At 45.4% G+C, this 18,953-nt stretch overlaps 1 protein-coding gene and 1 pseudogene across 2 annotated transcripts in view; both read right to left on the bottom strand.

The window, feature by feature from the left end:
• Positions 1–9,104, bottom strand: part of DIDO1 (death inducer-obliterator 1) — a 78,855-nt gene extending 69,751 nt beyond the window's left edge. Inside the window, exon 1 of one of the 2 annotated variants that reach the window (XM_066626269.1) lies at positions 8,941–9,104. The gene's annotated coding sequence lies outside the window, so the exon portion shown is untranslated. The remainder of the gene's footprint in view (positions 1–8,940) is intronic. The other variant, XM_066626268.1, reaches the window with a different exon arrangement.
• Positions 9,105–17,531: 8,427 nt separating this feature from the next.
• On the bottom strand, positions 17,532–17,651 carry LOC136649850 (5S ribosomal RNA; annotated as a pseudogene).
• Positions 17,652–18,953: the final 1,302 nt, after the last annotated feature.

An 18,953-nucleotide genomic window follows, 5' to 3' on the forward strand; every position in this document is an offset into this window, starting at 1 on the left:
TCTCCCAAATTCCCGCGGCACACCTGGGGACCATACACAGGACACCAGTGTGCCACGGCACAGTGGTTGAAAATGGCTGCTCCATATCTGCTTCGCGCACTGGAGAGGACACTCTGTTCCAGAACCACCATTCAAAGCGCAATACCATACTCTTCTGAGACTGAAGGATGCCAACAATCCAAGGTTTGAAGCCTTGCCCCTGGAAACTTTCCTGTACTTTTCCTGTATTTTTAATCACTAGGAGAAATGCAAGCAATAAAGAGAACATGGACTTTATATGGCAAAGACTTTAGTGTGTTTGGGACAGGGGACGAGAACTCACATTGGTGGTGCTAGCTCTGACATCAGCAGGCACAGGTGATGGGCAAATGTCACAGCAGCAGTGGAGGTCTACAGCCTTTGCCCCCACCTTCCAGAAACATTGTCACCTCTTGCTTGGCACTCTGCCGCCTTTGGCCTGCATGCCTACTTTCCCACCATGCATGTCCACTTCCTAGGGATCCCTGGGAGTCCTTTCCACACCAACACCTTACAAAGGACAACCTGTATTTTGGGAGGGGTTTTTTTTTTAAAGCAAGTTCAGTTTTCAGAAAAAAAGAAAAAAAAGCATTTTTAGGTGCCAGTGACTAGGATTACAGAATTTAGCAAGCAGTGCAGTACATGATAAATAATGGGGCATAGGGGGGAGATTTTGGCATGTTAAAGAATTTTGAAGGACAAGCGAAAAGCATGTGGAAAGATGACAAGACTGTAGGGAGAGAGTGGTTCCACAGTGGGTGTTCAGGGAATTGGAGGCAAACTGGTAAAGAGTAAAGAGACGTGGTACAACAAGATAAAAAAGGAGGTACAGTAGGAATGAGTGGTATTCCCACTCAGAGAGGACTATTTAGAGTATTCCCAGTCCTACCACCATCCTCAACAAGATAGGCAAATGTTCAGTGAAACGTTTGCATGTGACCCCACGTAATCTACTGGGAGGAGAGTCTGGTTCTTTTGATACATTTGAATTTAAGGCTCCTGTTACACAGCCTACTCGTACCTGTCTCCCCTGTTGGCTACATTCCAGCTTTCAAATGGTTCTCTGCCACAAGCATTCTGCAGACCACAAAACTCCTCTTTGCCCCATGCTGGCTGGTGACAGCCTCCAATATCAATGAGACATTTAAGGAATATCAACTGATCATCAACAAATAATCAGATACAGAACACTATTTTTTCTCAGTTTCTTCAATAGTGTTCATTATCTCTAGAATCCATTCAAGAAAGTAAAAACAAAAAAGTTGAAACAGGTGTTCTTGAACTGCAAACCTTGAACTAATACTAATATTTAGCTTAGATGTTATATTTTAAACCAACAGCTAAAGCCATCAGAAGTCAATATCAATATATAAATATTGCTATAATTACTACTACACATGAGTAAACCACATGATAATTATTATAAAGGCAGACAAAAGAAGCTTATTTGCTATACACGAAGCTTATACACTATAAAAATGAAAAAGATAGGGAAAGAAATAAATTGATGGAGAATATTTGACAGATGTCAAACTACAGTCGTGCACCATTTAGTGAGAGGGACCGGGACTGCAATTCCTGTAGTCAAGCGGCACTTGACGGCAACCTGAACCCTCTGCAGGGAAGGGGATGCTCTGCTCCCATCCCCTCCCCTCTGTAGGGTCATCTGAGCTTCCCAGAGACAGCACACAACTGCACACTGCCTCTGCTCAGCTCAGACTGAGGGAAATTGCATCTCAGGCAACTTCTGGTTTCACAGAGGAAACCAAAAATCATGTGAGAGATGTGATTTCCCTCAGTCTGAGCCTTGCAGAGGCAGCACACGGGTGTGCGCTGCCTCTTGGAGGCTCAGACAACCCTCTGGAGGGGAGAGAAGCAGGGTACCCCTCACTTTCTGAGGGTTGGGGTGTGTGCCATGACGACCACGTGACCACACGTGGTCGTCAGTTATGTGATCCCAGCATAAGCCAGAACGTCGCAAAGTGGCACACACCTGTACATGTGATTACTGTTAATACCAAGAAACTAACAGGAGCATCATTAACCTAAAGAAGGAAAGGAGCAATTAGCTTTTCCCAAGGAAATGACAGCAGAAAGATCAAAACCTATAATGTTATGAAATTCTGAATTCATGTCGCTGATCCAATACGACATGCTAAGATATCACATAATCCTAAAGACAAAAAGACTGTCAAATAGAATCTACTACAGAAGGAACAGTCAACAATGAAGAAGATTATACACAAGGAACTAATGGAGTCTCTACTTAGACCAATTCTACCAAAGGTGATAGACTTGATTACACTCACAGTTCATCACCTAGAAAGTCCATTCTTTAAGCCTTATGTTAAACTAATGTGTTTATACTTATTAAAAATAAAATAGTACACAATTATTACACAATAGTTGACAATAGTACAGGTATAACCTAATTATCCACAGATTTTTTTACCTGCAGTTTTATCTCAAAGTGATAAGGGCCCTTTCAATCAAAGGAAAAAAGTCATTTAACAATAGCCTTATTAATAGGAGGGCAGCAGGCTGACAATCCTTCAATCATTCTTTTCCCAGGCACTTAGAACAGCTTCAGTCCAAGTTCAGTTCAGACCCCTCCCTTTCCTCCAGCAGGTGAAAAATATAATCACTTTGCATTGGTGAAGGAGGGGTGGCTGGCTGGGAGTGAAGCCTGAAGAGAGACTGGCTGATGGATTGTCTGCCTAATGACTCTTTCTTACATCACAAAGGTCAGCAAGGCTGTTTTTAAATCACCTAGCAAAGGGACATTGTTTTTTAAAATGGATTTGGTTTTATTTTTGCCATAGACTCAATCTGTATTTGTGAAATGTCAGACAACAGAAAGGCCTCTGGGGATCAGTCTAAACATTTAATCAAGCCACAACAAAGTTTGTCATATTAAAACATTATGTATAGTGCTTGTCAAAAGAAAGGCAATTCCAGAAACACACAGAGATACTCCAACTGAAATAGGAGAAACTGAAAGACAAGAAGTGTCACAATATAATAAGGGAAGCATGGAACTCTTTAAACTATGGAGCTAGCAATTAACACAAATTTAAGATAAAGCAGTGTTCTTCAACCTTGGGATCCCTACCCCAGTTGTAAGGAGGACCCCAGCTCAGCTGTGAGGAGGCGGCAACTTACAGGAACAAAAAAGGTTGAAGACCACTAGATTAGAGCAGCACCAGGTAAAGGGGGAGGCATCAAGCGTACCCCTTGTTCTGCACAGGTTCTTAGCAATTGTGCTGAAATAGCTTTCACAAGAGCTGGTAACTTTTGCTGTTCCCTCTAATGAAAATATTTCGTAAGCATGAACGGAGGGCAGAACGGGGGCAGGTGATGGGGCAGGGTGGGCAGATGGGATCAACGGTGAGTTGCCAGTCTTATCCTTTATTTTTTATATATTAGGGTGATCGCATGAAAAAGGTTTAAGACCACTGAGATAAGGCATTGTTCCAACCTTATTCAATCCAGGCATTTGGATTAAACTAAGCTGCTTTGTTCATGTTTGCTTTGGTTGGTGCTATTTTTCTGCTTATGTTTTGATGTTTGCGGTTTTGATCATTTTTAATTGTGTCTGTGAGTCAATTTTAGGTGGAAGAAAAGAAAAATATTTTTAAATAAAATAGTATCCCGAAGTCACATGACATTTTGCTCATTCTACTGCCTCTGTGATTAAGTTATACATAGCACTTTAAAAAGATGTCAGCCTGAAAAGCCTACATCTCCCTGACAACAAAAAACAATGAGGAGTCTTGAGGCACCTTAAAGACTAACATTTATTTCAGTAAACGTGTTTCTGAACTATACAACCATTTCATCAGAAAACGTTGAAATAAATTTGTTGGGATTTAAGGTGCTATATAAAGCACTAAACTAAAAAATGAATATGACCAGTCTACCTAGCAGAGCAGATGTCATTGGAAACTTACTAAATGAAGTTTATGAGAGCAAAACTGAACAGTGCACAGAGTCTAAAGGGGAAATTATTAGCCTAAGTCTTGATGGTTGGAGCCATGTCCATAATGACACCATAGTAGGCATTTGTGTTACAACAGAGAAGAGACTGTCATCCTTAGAAACAACTGAAATGTCAGTAAATCCACACATCGCTTTTACTGCTACTTCTTGTCAGAATTCTGCTGTGTGACAAAATATTTAGATTTCTAGCACTGTATGTGACTTGGTCACAGATAATGCTGCAAATATAATCAAGATGAGAAAAAATCTGGATGAAAATTCCAAGCTAATACTCATAACTCCATTTGATGCATCTCTTGACCAAGACTCCAGTGCTCTGGAAATAAAGGTTAATGTTGTTGAAATGACAAAATACTTCCATAATAACCACTGTGCAGCAGGTGCACTTAAGAAAGTGGGAAAAACCAAGGTAATTCTCCCACAGGACATGCAAATGGAACTCACTAGTGCACTGTTTTGAACAAGAATTGGCCTAATCTAATAAGAACATATTCTTATTAGAATAAGAAAAGGCCATAGGCCCATCTAGTTCAGCTTCCTGTGTCTCACAGTGGCTCACTAAATGCTTCAGGGAGCACACAAGACAACAAGAGACCTGCATCCTGGTGCACTCCCTTGCATCTGGCATTCTGAGGCAGCCCACTTCTAAAATCAGGAGGTTGTACATAAACATCATGGCTTCTAACCCATGATGGACTCTTCCTCTAGAAATCTGTCCAATCCCCTCTTAAAGGCATCTAGGCAAGATGCCATCACTTTCATGTGGCAGAGTTCAACAGACTAATTACATGCTGGGTAAAGAAATTTTCTTCTGTCTGTCCTAACACTCAATGTTTGTGAACAAAATCATGAAAAATAGATGGCATTATTACAACCAATGTTATTATTACAACCAATGTTCTCAATATTGGGCTTAAAGAGTCATGTGGAACAGCTGCTGAAGCATATCCTGAAGCATATTCCCATAGCCTTGAACAAGGTGCATGGAAATAACATTTTTAATGCTCATGACATTTGAAAAGAATTGAGTGAGATTTTAAAAACCAAAATACACAATGACAGAGCTAAATTGCAGGCATTAAAGACAAAAAAGCAGACAATTTTCTTGCAAATACGATCACAACCAGGGTCAGCCTCTAACCGCTAAAAAGAAGAATTGGCTATGACATGAGTGTCTATAATGTCTACTACAAGTTTTAAAGTTAAGGCTGCACCATTCAAGAAATATATTTGCTGACAAAGTTTTAAAGGAAGTTACATCACCAACTGGAGGAAGTCATTTAGCCCACAAGTGTACACGTTTGATCCCTGTTGTGTGTATGCAACGTTTAAAAATAAACTTGATTTTAAAATATCTGAAAAAAACTTGCATTTACTTTTTAAAAAAATAACTCCATATGCTTGTTAAAAATGACATACGTTTGCTGGTGAAAGAACAAAACTCCAGAATAAGTAACTAAACAATGCTTATGTACATAAAAATTTAAAATGTCTGCCTGGTGATGATGGTTCTCCTAATAGAGGAAGGTAAGAAAATCCTCCATATATTCATGATTAACCTCTTAAACTTTAGATTGTTCAGTTTCCAATGTCTTCACAAATATTTGTTTAAAATCATCTGGGTAACTAAAATAATCATTTGTTTTCTGATATAATTGCAGAGCTAATTTGAACAATTAAAAAAAATAAATCGCCATTTAAAACACATAGTGTGGACATTCTACAAAGAAACTTGTGTCTTGTGTTGTGAAAAAATATGTACTATTTTGAAGTAAGAGTCACATTATATACAGATAGAGTCTTTCAGACTAATCAAATCTACAATCCACCTGACATTGGTTCTCAAACTGTGGGTTGGAACTCAGTGGTGGACCTTATTTTGGGCAGGTTGCCAAAGGGTGATGGAAAGATCAGATTACTAATTGACTCAAGCCCTGAAGTTATTCAAAAATCAGACACTGTAGTTGCTAATTAGCCTACAAAGAGCTGAGCTCCTGCACTTTGCAAGCATGTGTAAATATAGAGAGAAAGTCTGAGTGTCTTTTCTGGTCATGCTAACTTATAAATAAATAAATATTACTTCTTTCTTCCTCCCCTTTTTTTGAAAGTGTGGTAAACCTAGGTGAATTCTGATTGAGTGCTGTTTTTAAAAGTGGGTCCTGGTGCTTAAAAGTTTGGGAACCACTGGTCTATCACATTGGCAAATACAGTACAAAGAACAGCAAACACAGACTGCAATCTTAGGGCCCAATTCTATTCAACTTTTCAGTTTTGATGCAGCAGTGCCAAAGGGGTGTGCACAGCATCCCTGCAATGGGAATGGAGACCTCCTCAAGATAAGGAAACATTTGTTCCCTCACCTGGGGCTGCACTGGTGCTGGAAAGCAGGACAGGATTGGGCCTTATACACCCTTATCTAAGAGCAAGTCCCACTGAGACATACTGCCAAATGTATTGGGTTCAAGTATACAAAGTTCTGCCACATATGTACAGGATTGAGCTGTTTGCTACCTAAATACTAGTATCTCTCCAATCAAGTACTTCAGCATCAAACAAACAACATTCACAATGTGTTGGGAAAGATTTACTCTTTCAAAATCTTTATGTATATGATAGAACTCATTTTAACCATGCTATGACTGAAATACCTTGTAATTTTCACAATAATATATTATTCAATATATTTTGGGCAAAAATAGAGTCCTAAGTTTCATCAACTCCTAAATATATAAAATTATGATAGTGAGTATAGATTAAGTGCAAACCATTTCTGATTTGCCCCAAGAGCAAAATGAATCTGTAACAATTACACAAAAGTGGCAGTTACTCAGAGGAGGCAATACTTTTAATTGCTAACTAGTGAAAACAAGTTTTACCAATGGTAAAAAGGGCAAGTAAGGGGGGAAGTAGAGTTAATGGCAACTGAGCAACCAATTCAGTGGAGAAGAAAACAAAATTACACAACAGTTCAGTTGAGCAAAACTAGTTATACAGCTGCATAAAGTCTCAGGAGAAACAAGATCTGGAACATGATCAAAACTACCCTTGCCAACACATAATTAAAATCACAAACTTCAGTTTAATGCTTCCCCAAGAAGAAAAACAGCTAGCACAGTGAAAGTAATGCTAAGAAAAAGATTACTGTAAATCAGTGTTCTTCAACCTGTGGGTAATGACCCCAATGGAATTGCAAAGCCTCTTGGGCAAGGGGGTGAGTCGCAGCAACCTTTCCAAGCCTGTGCAAGAGAGGGTACTGCCTCATCAAAACTGAGTTCTTTATATAATCCAGCAGTCTCTTCTTGTTTTCTTGCTCCACAGCCCCTAATGCCTGCCCTGCTCAGGCTGCTACCTCACAGGGTTGTTGTAAAAACACAAGTGGGAGGGGAAATAGGGCAAGTGGCAGATAGGGTCCCAGAAGGTGGGGGCAGAATTGGCAGTGCTTCCCCAGTCTCATACTTTATTTCTTATTTTGGGGAGTCGTGGCATGGAAAAGGTTGAAGACCACTGCTCTAAGTGACCTGAATATCATGATACGTTGCTAAAAGAAGAATTTTAAGGCACAATGAGTACAAGTAAATTCCTTTCCTATCCCTCCCCTCCACTTAAGAGTACAGGACAGTGAGAAAATCCATCAGCCTCAGCCTAATACTAGGAAGTTAGGAATTAGTGGTGTAGCTAGAGGGGGAGAAAGCACTAGGTTTTGCAGGGAGCCTCACCACAGTGTGCCCCTTCCCTTCTGAGCCATTCTGCGCAGGGGGGGAGCAAAACAGAGGCAAGGCATAGCTGGGGGGCATAACATCATAAGAAGAGCCCTGCTGGATCAGGCCAAAGACCCATCTAGTTTAGCTTCCTGCATCTCACAGTGGCCCACCAGATGCCTCAGGGAGCACACAAGCCAACAAGAGACCTGCATCCTGGTGCCCTCCCTTGCACCTGGCATTCTGAAGTAGCCTGCCTCTACAACCAGGAGGTTGCACATACCCATCACAGCCTGTAACCTGCGATGGACTTTTTCCCCATAGATCTATCCAATTACCCCTTCAAAGACATCCAGCCCAGAAGCCATAACCACATCCTGTGGCAAGGAGTTCCACAGACTAATCGTGGGTAAAGACATTTTTTGTCTGTTCTAAACTCTCCCTTTTCGTGGATGTTTCCTGGCTGTGTTGTTGTGCAACAGGGAAAAAGAACATTTGCCTCCCTGTTGCTCCCCTACCCCCCACCAGCTCCGAAGGGGAGGGGGAGGCTCCCTGCAAGACTTAGTGCTTCACTCCCTGCAGCTACACCACTGCTAGGAACACAAACATAGGAAGCACCAACCTACCCTGTGAAGAGGCCTGTGCAGACTCTCCTCTCCCCTCCAGCCAGGGAGCCCCTCGTCTCTACCAGCCCAAGCAGAGCAACTCCGGGAAACCTTCTCGTGACATCATCACGAGGCCTATTTTGATGTCACTCATTATGGGGTCACCTGGTTTGGGGGCGGCTGGGCTAGGCTTGCCAGAGGAGGGGAAGGGACAGGAAGGCCCGGCCTCGAAGAACCACAGGGGGCTGCCGGGCTCGCCTGGAAGTAAGTCCCGTTGACTCTAATGGGGCTTACTTCTGAGTAGGCACGCACAGGATTGGACCCTGGGAGGGCACTCCCAGCCACGCTCACCTGGGAGTAGGCCCCACTGACTCTAATGCGGCTTATTCCCAAGTAGGCACGCACAGCACTGGGCTCTGAAGGTGCCACTCTTTCCTGGGAGTAAGCCCACTGACTACAATGGGGCTGCTTCTGAGAGGGCGGGCGATTGGGCCCTGAGGCTGCCGTCCTCGCCTGGGAGGAGGCCCCACTGGCTTCTGAGTAGACAGGCCCAGCCGCCCCTCGCCCGGCAGCGCCGCCCCCGTGACCCCAGGCTCGCCCGCCGCGCTCCCCTCACTCACCACGGGGGGAAGGGGCGGGTGGTCGCCGCCTTCCGAGGCCCTCGCGCCTTAGCCGAGCCTCGGAGCGCCAGCTGCTGCCGCTGCCGCTGCCGCCGCCATTTCCTCCTTCTCGGCTCCTCACGGCTTCTGCTCAGCGCTGGGCGGGAGACTTGTTGCTCCGCCCGCCTCCAGCCCTGTGTGGAACTCGCAGTCAAAATGGCGGCCAATGCTGCGCGCATGCGCGAGGGAGAGGGGCGAGGCCGCTCTACCCCACTCTCAAAACTCAGTGGAAAGCGGCGCTGCTCTATCCCACCACTCAGTGGCACTTGGGAGGACTCCGCCTTGCGCGCACAGGGGGTAAGCGCAAGCGCACTCACTCCTGCCGCAGACTTCCAGAGGAGGGCGGGGCTAAAGCGACCTCCCACAGACACACCCCTCAGGATGGGAAGAGGCACACGCGCCTGCGCGGGCGGTCAGTTCATTCATCCCTTGCCCAGTGGGAGCTACAGGGAGCCATTGGAAGCGGTGCCTCCTCTGATGCCTGTGCCAGGCGCAGCAACAGCCTCTGAGAGCCGCGCAGAGCGTCCGCGCCAGCACTACACATTTATCTTATTCTTTAAGATATAGTATAATATCTTTTTATATTTAATAACATTAACACTGAATAAAATAGTTAATGAACTATTGATATTCAATATTTAGTACAATTTTATAATAATAATAATAATAATTAAAACATAATTTAGGATGTTGCTTGAATCTTTAAGTCACACATCAAAACATTATACTACAAACACATCAGCATTATTTCTCAAACTGTGGGTCGGGCCCCACTAGGTGGGTCGCAAGTCAGTTTCAGGTCGGCCCCCATTCATTTCAGTATCTTCATAGATTAGACTTGATGTGTGTGACTGCATCTGGGGAAATCACAGACCTGTCCTCTTAACAGGTTACTCTGTGCTTTTAACAATGATATCAACGGGGTTTCCTCTTGGTAACAGCGCAATCCTATGCAGGTCTACTCAGAAGTAAATTCCTTTATGGTAAATGGGTCTTACTCCCAGGAAAGTGTGGATAGGATTGGGCTCCAAGTGTGTGTAGAATTAGTCTGGATTGTCACAAAATTGTCCCGCTGGTCACTCCCGACCATGACGTCACTTCTGGTGGGTCCTGACAGATTCTCATTCTAAAAAGTGGGTCCCGGTGAAGCTTTCCCCTGGACGGCGGTAGTGTCAGTCAGAGCTCCATCCACAGCTCCTCGTGCTTCAGCAGACCCAAGATCATTTGAACGGTGCCGTCGCCGGAGGGGGGCGCAGCTCCCCTCCCTCCCTGCGGCTCCGTTTTGCCCCCCCCCGCCGGGAATGGCTCCGAAAGGGAGGGGCTGCTCGGCCCCCCCTCCGGCTACGCCACCGCACTTGAGCACCAGAATGTCTGCAGGTCTGTTTCTGACCCTGAGCCTTTCGCCCTGCCCACCATCTCCCGGAGACGCAGGTCCCGCCCCCGGAGGCTCCGCCCCGCGACCACCCGGGCAGCCGCCGCCAGCGCCGGCGTGCAGCGCAGCTAGACTCGCTGCCTCGTAGTTCTCCCTGGGGAACGCGCCCCGGGCTCGGAGTCCTCCCAGCGCAGGAGGGCCCTCGCCCAGGGACGCCGGGAGAAGCCTCCGTGTGCAGAGCGGCGCCCGCCCCGGCCCCCACTCTCGCCTCCCCTGCCCAGCTACGCCACTTGCCTGGCACATGACCCACCTGGTGGGTCCTGACCCACAGTGAGGAACACCGCGCGCAGCTTGCCTCCCTCGTCCTGAGCAGATCCGTTCCCTCCACAGGGCGCCTTGGAGCCTTCAGAAGGAGGACTCCAGGGCAGCCTAGCCCCCTCCGCGTTCCTGGGAGGAAGCCTGATTGACTCTAATGGCCCTGCTTCTGAGTAGACAGGCGTGACACCGGCTCTCACTTATTCGCACAAACAAGCAGGCACCCCAGGAAGAGCCTCCTCCTTCCAGTGGCTGGGAAAGGCCCTGTGCTGCAAAGAGGCCCCGCTGGATCAGGCCCTCTGGTCCAGCCTCCTGTATCTCACAGTGGCCCACCAAATGCCAAGGGAGCACACAAGACAACTAGAGACCTGCATCCTGGTGCCCTCCCCTGCATCTGGCATTCTGACATAGCCCATTTCTAAAATCAGGAGGTTGCACATACACATCATGGCTTGTAACCCGTAATGGAATTTTCCTCCAGAAACTTGTCCAATCCCCTTTTAAAGGCATCCAGGCCAGATGCCGTCACAACATCCTATGACAAGGAGTTCCACAGACCGACCACATGCCGAGTAAAGAAATATTTTCTTTTGTCTGTCCTAACTCTCCCAACACTCAATCTGAGTGGATGTCCCCTGGTTCTGGTGTTATGTGAGAGTGTAAAGAGCATCTCTCTATCCACTTTATCCTTCCCATGCATAATTTTGTATGTCTCAATCATTTCCCCCCTCAGGCGTCTCTTTTCTAGGCTGAAGAGGCCCAAACGCCGTAGCCTTTCCTCATAAGGAAGGTGCCCCAGCCCAGTAATCATCTTAGTCACTCTCTTTTGCACCTTTTCTATTTCCACTATGTCCTTTTTGAGATGTGGTGACCAGAACTGGACACAATACTCCAGGTGTGGCCTTACCATCGATTTGTACAACGGCATTATAATATTAGCCGTTTTGTTCTCAAAACCTTTTCTAATGATCCCAAGCATAGAATTGGCCTTCTTCACTGCCACCGCACATTGGGTCAATGCTTTCATCACCACCACCCCAAGATCTCTCTCCTGATCTGTCACAGACAGCTCAGACCCCATTAGCCTTTATGTGAAGTTTTGATTTTTTGCCCCAATGTGCATAACTTTACACTTACTTACATTGAAACACATCTGCCATTTTGCTGCCCATTCTGCCAGTTTGGAGAGATCCTTCTGGAGCTCCTCACAATCACTTCTGGTCTTCACCACTCGGAAAAGTTTGGTGTCGTCTGCAAACTTAGCCACCTCACTGCTCACCCTGTCTCCAAGTCATTTATGAAGAGGTTGAAGAGCACCAGTCCCAGGACAGATCCTTGGGGCACACCGCTTTTCACCTCTTCATTGTGAAAATTGCCCATTGACACCCACTCTCTGTTTCCTGGTCTTCAACCAGGTCTCAGTCCAGGAGAGGACCTGCCCTCTAATTCCCTGACTGTGGAGTTTTTTCAGTAGCCTTTGGTGAGGGACTGTGTCGAACACCTTCTGAAATTCCAGATATATAATGTCTACAGGTTCTCCCGCATCCACATGTCTGTTGACCTTTTCAAATAATTCTATAAGGTTCATGAGGCAAGACTTACCCTTACAGAAACCATGCTGATTCTCCCTCAGCAAGGCCTGTTCGTCTATGTGTTTTGAGATTCTATGTTTGATGAGGCATTCCACCATCTTACCCAGTATAGATGTTAGGCTGACCGGCCTATAGTTTCCCAGGTCCCCCCCCCCTTTCGCTTTTTAAAGATTGGTATGACATTTGCTATCCTCCAATCCTCTGGAACTGTGGCCGTTTTGAGGGACAAGTTGCATAGTTTAGTCAAGAGATCAGCAACTTCATTCTTCAATTCCTTAATAACTCTTGGGTGGATGCCATCAGGGCCCAGGTGACTTATTGATCTTTAATTTATCAATGAGGTCTGAAGCATGTTCTCTTTTAACCTCTATCTGACTTAATTTCTTGGTCAGGAGGGGCCGTTCGGGCAGCGGTATCTGCCCGAGGTCTTCTGCCGTGAAGACAGATGTAAAGAACTCATTCAATTTCTCTGCCATCTCTAAGTCTCCTTTTATCTCCCCTTTCCCTCCCTCACCATCCAGAGGGCCAACCACTTCTCTGGCGGGTTTCCTGCTTCTAACTTATTTGAAGAAGCTTTTATTATTCCCCTTAATGCTACTGGCCATGTGTTCCTCATAGTCTCTCTTGGCCTCCCGTATCACCTTCTTACATTTCTTTTGCCACAGTTTATGTTCCTTTTTATTCTTCTCATTAGGGCAAGACTTCCATTTACAGAAGGAAGCTTCCTTGCCCTTTACGGCCTCTCTAACTTGGCTCGCTAGCCATAAGGGCACCCTCCTGGACTTAGTCGAGCCCTTCTTCCTTTGAGGTATACACTTCTGCTGGGCCTCTATTACTGTTGTTTTAAGCAGCCTCCATGCACTCTGGAAAGATTGGACTCTTTTTACCTCCTTCTAACCAGCCTCCTCATTTGAGGGAGGTCCGCTTGTCGGAAGTCAAGGGTTTTTGTGAGAGATTTGCCCGGTATTCTTCCCCTGTCGTGCATGTCAAAACAGATTGCAGCATGATCACTGTTCCCCAATGCAGGCGTGCCCAAACCCCAGCCCTGGGGCCACTTGCGGCCCTCAAGGACTCCCAATGCGGCCCTCAGGGAGCCCCCAGTCTCCAATAAGCCTCTGGCCCTCCAGAGATTTGCTGGAGCCCACACTGGCCCGATGCAACTGCTCTCACTGTGATGGCCAACTGTTCGACCTCTTGCATGAGCTATGGTATGAGGGCTCCCTCCACTGCTTGCTGTTTCACATCTGTTGCTGAACAATAAGCTACTAACAACTAAATATATTGTTTATGTTATTTCCTGAGTTAGAAAAGGGAATTAAACAATCATTTCAGGGTCCCATCCTAAAACAGCAAGGTATTGACACAGTGCCCTCAAAAATGTGGTTGTTCACCAAAAACAGGCTCAGCACTCATTAGCAACCATTTTCAACAAATGTCCTCTATCATATTCACTCAATAACACATTTTCACCTTTCAGATGCTTTTATGACCTCAGTTCTTCTACCTGTTTAGTTACAAAGCATCCGTTCTCCGCTTTATACATATATACAGTATATTTTCCTCCTATAAGGTATGGCTTCCAAATAGGGAAACCTAGCTTATAGGGGCTGAACCTCCCTAGCATCAACTCTTATGTAAGGAGGTTCCCAACAAACTCCGCCTTTTAGGGTGGAATTGCTATAAAGCAAACTTCAGTCTTAACAGGGTGTCAGTCCTGTTCCTGGTATAGACTTTCCCTACAGTACCTTCTTTTCAAAATGTATGATTTGACAGAGTTGTTTAACCTGGGAACTTGAATTTTGACTGATGATCTGAACAGATTTGTTTAGCAGTAAAGTGCTTTCCCAATGACAGCAGAAAGATCTAGGTTGGTTTCCATTCGGCCATCCAGTGTAATTGATAATTCAGATGAGATTCTGCATGGTTTAGAGAGAAAGTGATCAAGTGAAGCAATGCAATGTACGAGAGCCCCCCCTTATTGTTGAAACTGATTGGTAGAAGATTTAGAACAGATGAAAAGAGGTACAGTACTTGCTCATACAGCGCATAATTAATTGGTGGAAACTTGTCACAAGACATGGTGACGTCACTAATTTGGCTGGCTTTAAGGGGGGACTAGACACATTCAAGGAGACAGGTCTGTTAATGGCTACTCCTCAGGATGGCTATGTGCTCCTAGTTTCAGCAACAGAATGCCTTTGAATACCCAGTTGCTGGGGAACAATGACAAGAGAGAAGTCTGCCTTTCTCTCCTGCTTGCAGGCATCCCAGAGACAGCTGGTGGGCCACTGTGGGAATCAGAATGCTGGAGTGGATGGGCCTTTGGTGTGGTCCAGCAGAACTTTATTCATGTTCTTATGGGCTGCAAGTTTCATTCCCTGAAGATAACCCTGCTGTTAATTATTACTTAAAGAGGCATGCAAAAGGTGTACTACAGTGTTATTCAAACTGTGCAGCGTGGCTCTTTAGGGAGGTGCCAGGAACTCAAAAGGGAGGCACGGGATTTCCTCTCACAGTGATACAGTCACATAGGAGCCCATCCTCTTCGCTTTTTTTTTTTAAAGCAGAAGAAACAAGAGTTGCTCAGCTGCGAGAGTGGCCCTCTTCTCCCTCCACACCCAGGCTGCATGTTGTTTCCAAAGCTCTTGGACTCCAACCTCCATCTGGCAAGTACTGAGCATGCTTGGCTTGCAGTCCTTAAACCTTGCTGATCCTTGTCTGGTTGGTTCCTAGTTCCCAGCCTGGGATCACTTCTCATCAAAGTGAAATCTCTCTTTTCAACCCCCTCCCTCTTCCACTCCCCCCTTTCGATCTCCTAACCTTCCCGCTTTCCTCCCCTTCCCCATATAAAAAGCTTCCTATTTTACCAGTCATCAGAACTCTTAAAGTTGCTTCCATGTAGTTGGCAAAGGGGGAGGGGAGAGACAAGTACACACTTTACTTGGCCAGGAGCAGAAAAAGGGTACTGTTTTTAAAGTGATTTATTAATCTTGTTATTTGACTGAAGAGGAAAGGCTGTATTTTTTAAGTGATGAATCTTGCTATTTGAAGGGAATACTTATCAGCCATTGATGAAGTGATTGCCAGCCCAATCGTATCCACACTTTCCTGGGAGTAAGCCCCATTGACTCTAATGGGACTTACTTCTGAGTAGACATGCATAGGCTAGAGCTGTGCATCTCCTAGTATAGGAGACAAGTCAACTTCCTAACCAAACCCTTATCAGCTCTGACATATTTTCATGGTCTATTTTTGTTTTCCCCACCAGCTGCTGGAAAAATTTAATTTCATTCAATTAATAAAGGGTTCTATCCAAGGAAAATGGGAGAAATGACTAGTTGGATTGGGGTCCACAGGGGTGTGTGTGTGTAATGTTGTTCAGACTGGTTGTTCACAAAGTTCATTTGATAAAACAATTCTATTGGTATGCTTACAAAATTTAAAAAAATGAGTCCTCCTGGACTAGACAAAATCTACCTACTCCAGTATCCTGTCTCCAACAGTGATCAACAGCTGATCATTTATAAAGCATGTATATTGCTGTGTATTAATAATATATTTTAAGATCTGTATTTAATTAATGATATGATTAATATAATTAATATTAATATAGTTTATATATTTAATATTATATTATAATAAATATAATATTATATTAAATTATATTATTTATATATTAATATAAATTAATATATATTAAATTATAATTATATTAAATTATATTATATAATATAATAAATATAATATTTAGAAATGGGTTATGTCAGAATGCCAGATGCAAGGGAGGGCACCAGGATGAGGTCTCTTGTTATCTGGTGTGCTCCCTGGGGCATTTGGTGGGCCGCTGTGAGATACAGGAAGCTGGACTAGATGGGCCTATGGCCTGATCCAGTGGGGCTGTTCTTATGATCTTATATTTAATATATTTAATATAGTTGATATTTCTGGCCACTTCCTGTTTAATGATGTCACTTCCAGCCCTCAGGAACATGATGGGGAGTCATGGTGATCAGCCACGGGGGTCAAGGGAGCCACTGGTCAGAAAAGTTTGAGTACCACTGGTGTACTATATCACCTACCTAGTACACTTTAAAAGTGATTATAATTTATAATTATAATTTGTAAAAATGTTCCCTTGGAATAAAAACACGTAACACCGCTTTTTTCACTTCTAACTTTGGAACATACTAAAAAAATAAAACCATTTTCACCCACCTCTATTGATCACTTATCCTGATATAAGAGTTCCTGAACCCAGGTTTACCTCTGACTGTTTATACTTTCAGTCTCTGAATCAATGGTTGACACTGTTTCTATCAACCGTTTCAACCTTTGATTCAGATATTGAAAGTGTAAACAATCACTTTTCACAAATCACAACCACAGCCGCCCGGTGGGCGCTTCCAGGGGCGGGCCGGGCAAGAGCGCGGGGCGAGCGGGGCTGGCTGCCGGCTGCGGGTTTTCCCAGTGGCCTCCCGGGCAGGGGCCGCCGAGCGCTGCCCCTTTTGCCCCCCGGGCCCCCAGTCGCGGGGCTGGAGGGAGGGAGAAGGACCAGCAGACCCCGCAGCAGCAGCGCACTCGGGCAGGGATCTGGTCCCCGGAGCCCAGCCATCCCCCGGGTAGGAGAGGCTCCCCCTTGCACCTCCCCAGCACAGCAGGCACCGCGCGCCGCTGGGCTGGGATGCGCTTCAGCCACTGACATGACTCGTTCATCCGTCTCCCAGCCTTCCCTCCATCCCTCCCTGATCTATCCTTTCCTCCATCCCTTTCCCCATCATCCCTCCCTCCCTCCCACTCCCCATCCATCCTTCCCTCCCCCACCCTTCTACCCTCCATCCCTCCCCCACCCATCTATCCCTTCCCCACCCACCCACCCAACCACCCATCCCTCCCTCACCCACCCATCCCTCCCATCCCTCCCATCCATCCTTCCATCCCTCCCTCCCCCACCCATCCATCCATCCTTCCCTCCATCCATCCTTCTTTCTCCCCATTCCCTCTCTCCCATCCAGGGAGTGAAAGGAGAAGGAGGAACAGTGGAGGGAAGTAGGCAGAGATCAGCATTCCCCACCAACCTGCTGCCTGAGGCAACTGTTTCAGTTGGCCTCATGGTTGGGCCAGCCCTGGCCCAGGGAGGGAGCAGCAAGCTAAGGCCAGCATTCTATCATTTTAAATCATGTGAAACATGAAAACAAATATCTTAGCAGTCTCAGCATTTAGACATCCACAGTTATTGTTGTTGGCAACCTTCAGTCTCGAAAGACTATGGTATAAGCCTACAGCACCCAGTATTCCCAGGTGGTCTCCCATCCAAGTACTAACCAGGCCTGACCCTGCTTAGCTTCCGAGATCAGACGAGATCGGGCATGTGCAGGGTAACAGTTGCTGTCATCCACAGTTAAATTGTAGAGTAAAACAATTGATGAATAAAGTCACTGCACAAAATCAATGCCAGACATAACATAATCATTTCTGCCTTCTGGATGTTTTCTGACAGACAGGGCTTTCTCTGCATTGGCATCCAACAGGGATGGCACCAGGTCACTTTGGGCACCTGCTTTATGGGGCTTAGTGCTCATGCATACACAAAACGCTCTCTTGCATATGGAAATGCGTTCCCAGGTTCCCTCCCTGTACCTGGATGCAAGCCTGTGGGGTCAACTGAATTGAAGGCTGTTTGCACATTGGCCAGTTTTTGTCCTTGTGGCGCAAGGCATATTGGACACCTTCACTTTGGTTTCCTGGGTCAGATTTAGCTCTAAAACCGAGCAGGCCAGAGATGTGGCAAGCCCAAGTCCTTCCTATCGTTGGAGTTCTCTGCAGCACTCCATGTGGGATGCTGGGGGCATTACTATGGGTATGGTAGCAGATGCTGCTGCAAGCCATATGCACTGGGTCAAGGAATGCATACATGACACTCCTTCACACAGTATCAAATCTAAGAGGAAACTACAGTAGCTCTTTGCTTGTGGATCAACTTACCTGAAGGAATGTAAAGGAGTTCAGAGACACAGTTGCAGGACCATAGCTGCTGTAGAAGCAAGTTTTCTTATGCACAGCATTATTTGCATTCTAGTGTGAGCCAAAATAAAATGATGTTAACTTTTTTTGCAATGATTTAATATATGTAAAATTTTTTAGAGAAACTTAGGGCCCAATCCTATCCAATTTTCCACTACCAGTGCAGCTGCAATGCAGGCCCAGGGTAAGGGAACAAATGTTCCCATATGTTGAAGAGGCGTCTGTGACTACCTCCCACCACAGGATGCAGTGCACGCCCCATTGACACAGCTGCATCAGCACTGGGAAATTGGATAGGATTTAGTCCTTAGGAGTGTGTTTGGTTTTCCATATTACTGTATCAAGCTGCTGATGCCACATGGGCAGATAGACCAGGGCTCTGCATCTGGAAGTCCAGCAGATCTAGACTCCAAAGACTATTCCAGCTGTTGCCACTATCCCCTCCGTTTTACCCTCTCCACCTTTGGGAAGGGACCCAAAAGAAACTTTGTTCTCCCTGATAAAATTCCTCTCAGAGGCCCTGCACTGGGACCCACATTTTAGAATGAGAATCTGTCAGGACCCACCAGAAATGATGTCATGACAAAGTGACATTATCAGGCACAAAATTTGTTAACAATCCTAGGCTGCAATCTTACCCATACTTACCCAGGAGTAAGTTCCATTTACTATCA

The sequence above is a fragment of the Tiliqua scincoides genome, chromosome 4 (genome assembly GCF_035046505.1).
Source record: "Tiliqua scincoides isolate rTilSci1 chromosome 4, rTilSci1.hap2, whole genome shotgun sequence".
Classification (NCBI taxonomy): domain Eukaryota; kingdom Metazoa; phylum Chordata; class Lepidosauria; order Squamata; family Scincidae; genus Tiliqua; species Tiliqua scincoides.